We start from the raw sequence: 10666 nt of genomic DNA, 5'->3' as shown, positions 1-10666 counted from the left end.
GGTGGGAAGTCTTAGGTTTGGAGGTGACCGGATGCTAAGCATGATGAACCAATAGGTCGAGGTTGACCGGATATTGGTTTGGACTTGGTTTGGGCAAAAACCAAGCTTGGATCGGTCTCAGACCGATCGATCCGATGTTCTGATCGGTCTTGTGACCGATCGATTCCACGATAGCATCTTGTGGAGTACTGATCGGTCCGCGGGCCGATCGAGCAACGATCGAGCGGAGAAAAGCTCTGATCGGTCCGAGGACCGATCGGTGTCTGATCGGTCTCCACGATCGATCAAGAGGCAGTCGATTCTGCATGCAGAGAGAGGCGGGATCGATGCGGGGACCGATCGAGAATGAGCTGATCGGTCCGCGAGGCCGTCGATCGATCGCGACATCGATCGGTGCGGGACCGATCGGTGTCGAACAGAGGGTTCATACGCCTAGGCTGATCGGTCTGGTGACCGATCAGAGTTCTTGCCGTTGCGACGCAACGGCTAGTTTCTTCGCTGTTTCTTCTTCGCAGGTATAAAGGGGCTGAGGGCTTCTACAGGGCTTCTTCTTCTTCTCCTGCTTCTAGCTTGCTGCTGCTTGCGATCTGAGCTTTGTTGAGCTCTCCCCAGTAAGCTTCGTGTGAGCTTCCTGTCGACGGTCAGCTGCTGCTGTTGTCCGAGAAGTTGTTGCTTCCCAGGCAGTCGACGAGAAGGCGAGTTAGTGTTTGTACATTGTTCTTGTCTTTTTACTTGTATTCCTTGTATTCTAGTTTGTTGTTGCAAACGTTTGTGGCGAGGTTTCTCCACCCACAAGGAGTATATTGTATTAGCCGGTTTTCCGGGGGCTCATCCACCGACGGATTGATAGGGCTCGTCCACCTCACGGACACGCCGAGGAGTAGGAGTTCATCTCCGAACCTCGTTACATCCTTGCGTTTGAGGTTTGCTTTCTTCTCCTTAGTTTCTTCCTTGTATTTCCGCTGCGACTAACCTAATCGTAGGAAGAAACGCGAAAGATTGGGGTCGGCTATTCACACCCCCCTCTCTAGCCGTACAAAGGATCCCAACAGTTACAACCGGGGAGGTTGTTAATCCAAGGAAAGTGATCGCACTAAAAACTCCTTCGGACGGAGAAGCCTCTTACACCGGTGAAAGCACAAAAACAGAAGCTAAACTAGAACAGTGAGCGCACAAGTGTTTGGAATGCTAATTACTCAGTTGATTGAAAGCTTCTGGACCAAGGCTATATTTATAGCCTTGGTTGGGGCGCTTGGAAGGGTTCCGGGCGCCCTGGGGGGATAAAACTTTATCCCCCAACGTTCAGATCGCGTAAATCGTGATCCTGGTCAAAATCAAGGTCCGGGCGCCCCGGAGCCCAAAGTCAACAGGCGTTGACTTTTTTGTCCGGGACCTCTTCTCTAGTTCAGTCCCACCTCGGTCCGGTTCTTCTCCTCCGGATCCGCTCGCTTGGGTGATCTCTGCCATCCGGAAAAGGGCTCACCCGAACCCAACTTCCGGTCTTCTCGAGCGGGCTTCCCTCCGGCTTCTCGTCCCTTGGAATCGCCACGTGTTTCCTTCTCGTCCACCAGCGTACTCATCCGCAGTCTTCGTCCCTCGGTCGCACCGCGTGCTGACCTTCTCGCTAGCTGCGTCTCTTGCTCCCCGAGCAATCTTCTGCTCCGGCTTTCGACCCTCGAAACCACCGCACGCTTCCTTCTCGTCCGCCGGGGTACTCTTCCGCAGCACCTCATCCCTCGGACTGCCGTCCTTCTCGCTAGCTGCGTCTTCCGCTCGACTACCTGTGTTCCTAAGCTCCTGCACACTTAGACACAATGTTAGAAACAAACATGACCTAACTTAACTTGTTGATCACACCAAAACAACCTTGGAGTTCCAACAATCTCCCCCTTTTTGGTGTGATCAACCCAAGTTAAGCTAGAGTTAAAATAGACATTAAATAATATTAAGTAAATTAACTTAATTTTTAATTTAAGTGCAAAAAGATAGAAAAGATAAAATCAAATTAAATCTATCTACCTCCCCCTAGACTTATACTTTCCCTTCTTCCCCTTTGATCACAAAAAAATGGGGTTCCAAAAGAAACAATCTAAGGGTTAAAGATTTAGTAAATTTGAAAAAATATTTAAAAGAAATTCATAAAAACAATTTTAAGTTTTTGCAAGAATTATTTTGAGAAATATTTCTAAAAAAAATTTCTGAGTAAAGTTTAAAAAAAATCTGACTTAGGAAAAAAATTTCTAACTAATTTGAGCATAAATTTCTAATTTCAAAAAATCTTTTAACTTAAGAAATAATGATTTTTGAGAATTTTTTAAGCACATTTTTAAAACAAATGAATTAGCCAAAAAAAATTCTAAGTAAGTAGATTTTTAAATTGAAATAAAATGTTTTGAATAACCTTTTTTAAAGCACTAATTAATTCTTGTATTAATACTTCATTAGTAAGTTAATTAAACATTTATTTCAATTATTTTGGCTTCCAGGTCGTGGCGAGGCACTAGACCTTCTTGGTTATTGGAGCAACAACCACTTCCTTAGACAACGCCTCATAAAGAAATTCTTTATTTAATTTTCTCACTTAAAGCGCTAATTTTAATTTTAAAATTAATTTAAGCATGACTTCGGAACCCAATATAGGTTCCAGCCTACTGGATTAACCAAAAAATGTTTAGGGACATATTTTCTTGAAATGTTCTTAATTTGTCCCGAGTGATATTTAAAGTACCAATTTAAATTATTAAATCTTCTAAAATTGGTTTTAGATGAACATGCATAGTTTTTCAAGTTATCTACTTGAATTTTCAAATCATCATTTTCAAGTCTCAATTTTTCATTTGCTAGTTTTAATTTATCTAATTCTTCTAAGGGACAAGACTTAGCTAGAATTACTTTTAAATTTTTATTTTCACTTTCTAATTTGCAGCAATCTTTTGTTAAAAGTTTAACGAATTTAAACATTTTATCGGGAGGAAGAGATCGTACCTGACTTACCTTGTCGATTTCGTTGTCCGTTTCTTCTCCTGAGCTGCTGCTTTCTTCTGACGTGTCTCCCCCTTCATCGATGCTCTCGATGCTCATTTCGGAAGAGCTTGAATCGCAGTCGTCGTCTTGATGACTCGCCATTAGTGCAAGTCCGGAGAATGCTTCAACTTCCGATTCGGACGGCGTATCGTCCCACGTCGCCTTCAAGACCTTTCGTTTCTTGATAGGCTTCTTACCCTTATCCTTGTTTTTGTTCTTCAGCTTGGGGCAGTTGTCCTTGACATGCCCTTCTTCATCGCAGTGGTAGCAGCGGATTGTCCTTTTCTTTTTCCCCTCCAGATGGTTAGTAGATCTAGATTTACAAAGTTTCTTGAATCTTCTTACCATCATTACCATTTCCTCGTCGTCGAGAGAGGATTCCGATTCTGGTTCATCTCTCGAGGCTTTGAGGGCGACGTTGTTTTTAGGCTCCTTCATTCCTGCACATCTTGACTCATGCACTTCAAATGTTGAAAAGAATTCTTCTAATGAAATCTTTTCTAAATCTTTAGAAATGTAAAATGCATCTACTAATGATGCTCATTTGGTATTTCTAGGAAAGGAATTTAAAGCGTACCTGAGCGAATCTCGATTACTTACCTTTTCTCCGAGATTCGAAAGTTCGATGATGATTTCTTTTATTCTCGAGTGCAGATGCGCGACTGACTCGTCTTCCCCAAGTCACAGGCTGGTGAGCTGATTGCGAAGCAGATCTCTTCTGGCGAGCTTGGCTTCGGACGTTCCTTCGTGCAGCTCGAGGAACTTCTCCCAAAGTTCCTTTGCAGAGTAGTATTTACCGATCCTATTGACTTCTTGAGATGGAAGAACACTTAGCAGATGGTACTCTGCTTTGTCGTTCGCCACGAAGTCAACCTGCTCCTTTTTTGTCCATTTATCTATTTCCTTGTCCTCTGGAGCTTGAAAGCCAAGTTTCATTGTTAAAAATAATTCAATATCTGTTGTAAGAAATATCTGCATATGTTTTTTCCAAGTGGTAAAATCCCCTTCGAATTTCGGCGGGTGAATGCTTGGTCCGGCCATCTCGTTGCTTCGTTCGGCGGTTAGTCCTCCTGAAGCGCCTCGGCTCTGATACCACTTGTAGGACTGTTGGGCCGGCTAAAAGGGGGGTTGAATAGCCCTGTAAAAAAAACAAAAGCAACCCTTCTCGAACTCTTAAACTAACACTTATATAAAATTAGCTAAGCAGAAATACAAGAAAGAAACGAGGCACCATGTTTGACTTGGTTACAACCGGGGAGGTTGTTAATCCAAGGAAAGTGATCGCACTAAAAACTCCTTCGGGCGGAGAAGCCTCTTACACTGGTGAAAGCACAAATACAGAAGCTAAACTAGAACAGTGAGCGCACAAGTGTTTGGAATGCTAATTACTCAGTTGATTGAAAGCTTCTGGACCAAGGCTATATTTATAGCCTTGGTCGGGGTGCCTGGAAGGGTTCCGAGCACCCTAGGGGGATAAAACTTTATCCCCCAATGTTCAGATCACGTAAATTGCGATCCTGGTCAAAATCAGGGTCCGGGCGCCCGGAAGGGTTCCGAGCACCCCGGACTGCTCCGGGCACCCCGGAGCCCAAAGTCAACAAGCGTTGACTTTTTCGTCCGGGACCTCTTCTCTGGTTCAGTCCCACCTCAGTCCGGTTCTTCTCCTCCGGATCTGCTCGCTTGGGTGATCTCTGCCATCCGGAAAAGGGCTCACCCAAACCCAACTTCCGGTCTTCTCGAGCGGGCTTTCCTCCGGCTTCTCGTCCCTCGGAATCACAACGTGTTTCCTTCTCGTCCACCAGCGTACTTATCCGCAGTCTTCGTCCCTCGGTCGCACCGCGTGCCGACCTTCTCGCTAGTTGCGTCTCTTGCTCCCCGAGCAATCTTCCGCTTCGGCTTTCGACCCTCGGAACCACCGCACGCTTCCTTCTCGTCTGCCGGGGTACTCTTCCGCAGCACCTCGTCCCTTGGACTGCCGTCCTTCTCGCTAGCTGCGTCTTTCGCTCGACTACCTGTGTTCCTAAGCTCCTGCACACTTAGACACAAGGTTAGAAACAAACAGGACCTAACTTAACTTGTTGATCACACCAAAACAACCTTGGGGTTCCAACAGCTACTACAACAGAGAGGAATGCTTTATGTAATACATCTCAGATTATTAATAGAATAACATCGTAAGAATTGGAGTAGAAGGAAAAAGTCTTCCAATCTTGGTTATTTTAGGGAAAATGTGATAGTGTGAAAAAATCTTACCTTGTGTAAAAGATCAAAAGAGGAAGGCTTAAAAATAGAAAGGGAACGAAAACATTTGTGATTTCTCTATTATAAAAGATAATCTCTCATTATCACCAAGGGAGAATATACATACGCCGCTCTACATATAAAATATCACAATAGCTATTATCGACAGTATCACAGAAGTTTGTCAAATCCATCTATAACAACTAATAATCGCTCGCCGAGAGTTCAGTAAACCTAGTTTCATAACTCAAAGGGCATGTTGTTAGAACCTGCAACAATAAAGATAATTACAAGTTAAAATTTATCAAGATCTAGTAATAAAGTGAAATAAAACTTTGATAGTACTAGCTATAGATGTCAAATCTTCTTCATATGAATAATCATCGTTGGTAGGATGATTCTCTGTAGTAGTCAATCTGGCAATTAACACATCATTATATTTACTATTAATTAATAAAAATTACTGATTCAGGAACAAAATTATACTATAAATGCATAATTAATGAACACATACCCTTGCTGCAAAATTGGATAGTTGTGCTTGCTGTGTGAGACACCTCGATGATCGTATCCATAACATAGCCTGGACTTTGAGGTTGAAGTCTCTTTTGATGATTTCAATCTCTTCCCACAACCCTTTGCCCTTACCAAAGAAGGTTGATTTCTTCCTTTGACTTTCATTGTCACATATTCTACTAATGTTCATCTCTTGAATCTTACTGTATATATAATCAAATTGTTCATCTAAGAAGTTTGTCTCCTCATCAGTCAAAGATGCATCATCAATCACAACTGAAGCTTTATAGGATAACTTGAATGTCTTGACATCAAATTTCCACCTAGATTATCGATGAAAGTTTGCTCACCCAAACCATATATTGCTCCAACCTTTGCATTTCTTATCCATCGTTTGAGTATATATTTATCAGGCAGTAGAAACACTTGATTGATATGGAAAAAACCTAACATATGCCTACATAGAATGCCTTTGAACTCAAATTTTCTACAGCTACAGGATATGTACTCCATTGTTTGTCATGCATGAGCACCCTTGGTTTTACAGAAGACCACTTTGAAAATTCATGACATGATAAATCACTATTTCACCACCAATAGATGCTTGTTGCACATAATAACTATGACTCACACTCATTTCACTTTAAAAATCTAACCATTTTTTTTATATATAACTTAACCATTTGAGTTTCCATGGGTCAGTTTGTCTTAATCTTGGGATGTTCGTTCATATCAATATAGTCGGCAACTAACACATTGTATCTTTGGTGTCGCAATACCCTATGGAAACACATGATAAAATCTATCAATGAGTTCTTATTTTAGACATACTTATTGAAAAATGAATGTGAGCTTTTAGATCATTGACTATTTGACATTCCAGTAGAAAATACATGGCTAAAATATAATGGGATCCACCTTTGTCATAATTCATACATCAATGACAACTAATCATTTTTCTCCAAGCTAGAACACTTGATAACTTCTTCCCATGACTTCTCAAATTCATCGGGTGTTGAGGAATTGACAATAACATCCTTTATGGTTTATAGTAGTTGTGAAAAGTCAAAGGGGGTAATTTATCTAGAAATTTATTGAGTATATGCTACAAACAATATTGATGCACTGTTTAAAAGAATACTTGTACAATGACCTTCATCAACGCTAGATCTTGATCAATGATGATCACAGTTAGTAGACCTTTAGGCATCACTTCTATGAACTTCTTAAGCAATCAAACAAAAGACTCAGTTTTCTCATTACTTAGAAAGTCACAACCAAATACAATAGTCTGATGATGATGATGATTAACTCTTACAAAGGGTGCAAAATCAACCCATATTTGTTGGTGTTATATGTTGTATCGAATATAACTATATCACCAAAGACATTATATGACCTCCTTGATACATGATCCGCTCAAAAACACCTAGTGAATCTGTTAGTTGAATCAGTCTCATAATCAAAGAAAAAGTTGAATTCTTCTCTTTCTCAGTTATAAATAACTCAATCAGTGTTTGAACATCAATACTTTTTTGTTCATCCCTTATCTCTTTCTCAAAGTTTCTAATATCTCTTCCTATGAAATCTAGATGCTTAGACCCTCCATAATCTATCTCTAATAATCGAATTTGTTGACAAGTTGACACATTAGCCTTCGAAAAGTATTGAGTTAATACTTTCTTGGTTGTAGAAATATGATGATGTGAGTGTAGCAAATGCACCTTTGAAGAAGTGGAGAGTGGATGATTATGACTTTCCATGAAGTTTGTGGCAACCCAATTTTGCCTGTTCTATTCTTTAACAAGTGAAAATTTTGACTTACATCCAGTTCTAATTTCTCTATATACTCCTTCCTTTTTTTACTTTTACTGTTTCTTGTTGTCGTTTATCATCTGTATATCGTTCTTTAAAGCATATAAATTATTTTCATTCAACTTCATTTGCCCTGTTATTTTTCTTAATGTTGCCTATTCTGACACTAAGTTCGGATTTTCGTATATATTGGTTATAGAACGAAAATGTCTCCTCCACTAATGCAAATTCCATCCTAATTGTTGGTTTTCGATCTTCAGCAACTTGGGGAATGTATAGTTGATTATCAAAGTAGGTTTCTTTTATTGCTAGTGTAACGCCCGAAAATTCTCAAACTTGCATTAGAATTATTCTATGATTTTTCTGAAATTTTTAGATATTTTTCCGGAATTTTCCGAGTAGCGGAAGCAACAAAAATAATTAGAACCGCAAAATAGCTTAGGCGGGAATCGAACCCGTGACCTTGGACTGAACCGGACCTTAAGTGAACCCGGCTAGCCAGGAGGCCCCAACAGGGGTGTGCTGAAAGGAAAGAGAATTAGTTAAATTTATATTCGAATTGAGTAAATAAACCAATTAATATAAATAGGGAGTTTAAGTTGGGTTTGGTTTTTCTTGGTTTGGAGTTGGTTCGGCAACTTTTCACCACAGAAACCTCACGCCTCTCTTCCTCTCGGTTCCTCTCTTCTCTCGGCGCCCCCAAGCACAAGCAAAAAGGAACCTAGGGTTCCTTCCCTAAGGGTCACGAGAGCACCTTCCGGCGAGATCTTCGATACAAGGACGTTCCCCTCCGCGAGAGGAACGCGTAGACGCGAGCAGCTCGTCGAGAAGGTCTTCGTCTCCGGAAACCTAACGCTTAGATTTGTAAGAATCTTTGCACACGAGGTAAGAAACCCCTCACCTGCAGTATAATAGCTACCGTTTGATTTTCTATGCATTAGTTTAGTTATATGCGTATGTTTTCGACACATAAGGTGTATTTAACCCTCCTCGCAGGTTTAGGGATTTAGTGAGTACCTTTAGATGGGCCGGACACATCTTTTCTCCTTCAGTTGGAGGTTTAGATGTTGTTGGGTGCCTAAAGGTAGTCTCCCTAATAGAGAAGGGAGTTAAAGCACACTAGGTGTTCGATTAAATAACCAGCTTAGAAAAGAATGCAACCTAGGCATTTTTATTAGCACAGTTGAATGCATTAGAAGCATCTAAATCAGTAAATCAGTTTATTCTAGCTTATATGGGACTACGGTCCAATGGGTGGGCTCCCACAGTCGCCTCTAGGTTCAGACAACCTAGCTCTAGGTTCAGATAACCTAAACGACTATTTAGAACAGTTTAACTATACTCGATATTTACTTTTCGATTAGCCGTCTTGGATTAGATATTCATTGGGCTAGGCTCCCATAGTGGTCCCTAGGTTTAGATAACCTAGTAGCTCTACTAAATTCGGATTTGCAACCCGGGTCTAGTTAGAGATGTGAGCACAAGTACAATTGTCGGGCCCAAACAACATGATTACTATTTTCACTTATTATGATATTAGCTTTCAAACTCTTAATCTAATCGGTGAATATAGTTTAAGATCGGTTTTAGCTTAGTTCAGTCAGTATCATGCTCCACTTAGTTTTTCCGTGTGAATATGCATGATAACTTTATATGCATTGTTATACATGTTTATATGTTCACTTTAGATATGCCATGATTGTATGCTTATATGCTATGTCATGCTTAGTTATGTTTTAAACAGCATGATTTAAAATCATATTTGCATCGTTGCATGTTTTTGTGAGGTAGATGGTTTCTTACTAAGCTTTTTAGCTTATAGATACTACTTTTCTTATACTGCAGATAAAGGTAAAGGAAAAGTGGACCAGTAGCGGAGGCTGGAGGTCAATGCAGATCAAGATGTGTGTGGAAGGAACTGGAATAAAAGATCCTCAGGGGTTTTAGCAAGCTTAAATAGTAGAAGTCTTAGTATTTCTTCTTTTATGCAATTTTGAACCTTAGAGTGTTTAAATCATGGGAGATTTATTTAGTTTGTTAGTAATTATGTTAGAATGCTGGTTAATAGTTGTTAGAATGTATTTCCATTGATTTTAGAATTGTTGTGTGAGATTTTGGCACGCCAAAGTGCTGAAATCAGAGTTCCCGGGCGAAATCAGAACTCTGATCGGTCTCCAGACCGATCAGCCGACCGATCCAGACAGATACAGTATGCTACTGTATCCTCCTGGATCGGTCAGCCGACCGATCCAGCACGATACAGTAGCGAGTTCCAGGTGTTTCAGGTGCCTGGATCGATCAGCCGACCGATCCAGACATACCTGGATCGGTCTGCCGATCGATCCAGCCACACCTGGGTCGGTCTGCCGACCGATCTAGCCACACCTGGGTCGTTCTGCCGACCGATCCAGTTGGGAACAGAATGTTCCCCAACTTCGATCGATCTGCGGATCGATCGGCAGGTCAGTAGGTAGTTGGGAAGTTCAGTTTCTAGTTCCTAGCTCAGTTGAGATGTTCAGTTTCCCCTCCTTAGCATATGTATACCAGCAAAGAAGGTCTTTAGACCTTTCTTATCAGTTGTATCCGTCATTAGTAGAGTAAAATTTTAATTAGCCCAGCTTTCCGCACAGTATAGTTCAGCATAACTGTAGCGGCCGGCCTTACAGCCAGTACCCAGAAGGTGGGTCGTTACAGAGTGGTATCAGAGCAGTGTTCCATAATTCCTACACACACATCAGCATTGAACCTACAGCTTCCAAGTAAGAATACCTCTACTCTCTTTATTGTTCTTGCTTTCTAGTTACATTTCATGTTTATATGCCTGCTGCTTGTTGGCATGTGATAGTTTTAAACATGATATCAGTAGTTATATAACTGTAATTACCTTAGTTATGTTATGTTCTCTATGTCTTTAGAAATGGCACGAGGACGCCCAGCTAGAAGGGCACTAGCCAGCAAGAGGCAGGCGGTTCGGTGCCTCCTCCGGACCTTACATGATTAGTGGCTCAGCTGAACAGCAACAGAAATAGCCACCTTAAAGGCTAATCGCAGAACCCCACAGTCACCCCGG

The 10666-nt window shown here is 41.2% G+C and overlaps 1 long non-coding RNA gene across 1 annotated transcript in view; it reads right to left on the bottom strand.

The window, feature by feature from the left end:
* Positions 1-5346: 5346 nt before the first annotated feature.
* Positions 5347-10666, bottom strand: part of LOC121985390 — a 39239-nt gene continuing 33919 nt past the window's right edge. Inside the window, exon 5 of the long non-coding RNA XR_006113153.1 lies at positions 5347-5534. This is a non-coding gene — a long non-coding RNA (uncharacterized LOC121985390). The remainder of the gene's footprint in view (positions 5535-10666) is intronic.

The sequence above is a fragment of the Zingiber officinale genome, chromosome 5B (genome assembly GCF_018446385.1).
Source record: "Zingiber officinale cultivar Zhangliang chromosome 5B, Zo_v1.1, whole genome shotgun sequence".
Classification (NCBI taxonomy): Eukaryota; Viridiplantae; Streptophyta; class Magnoliopsida; order Zingiberales; family Zingiberaceae; genus Zingiber; species Zingiber officinale.
The sequence above is the reverse complement of the archived record's forward strand: the minus strand, read 5'-3'. Positions and strand labels throughout refer to the sequence as shown.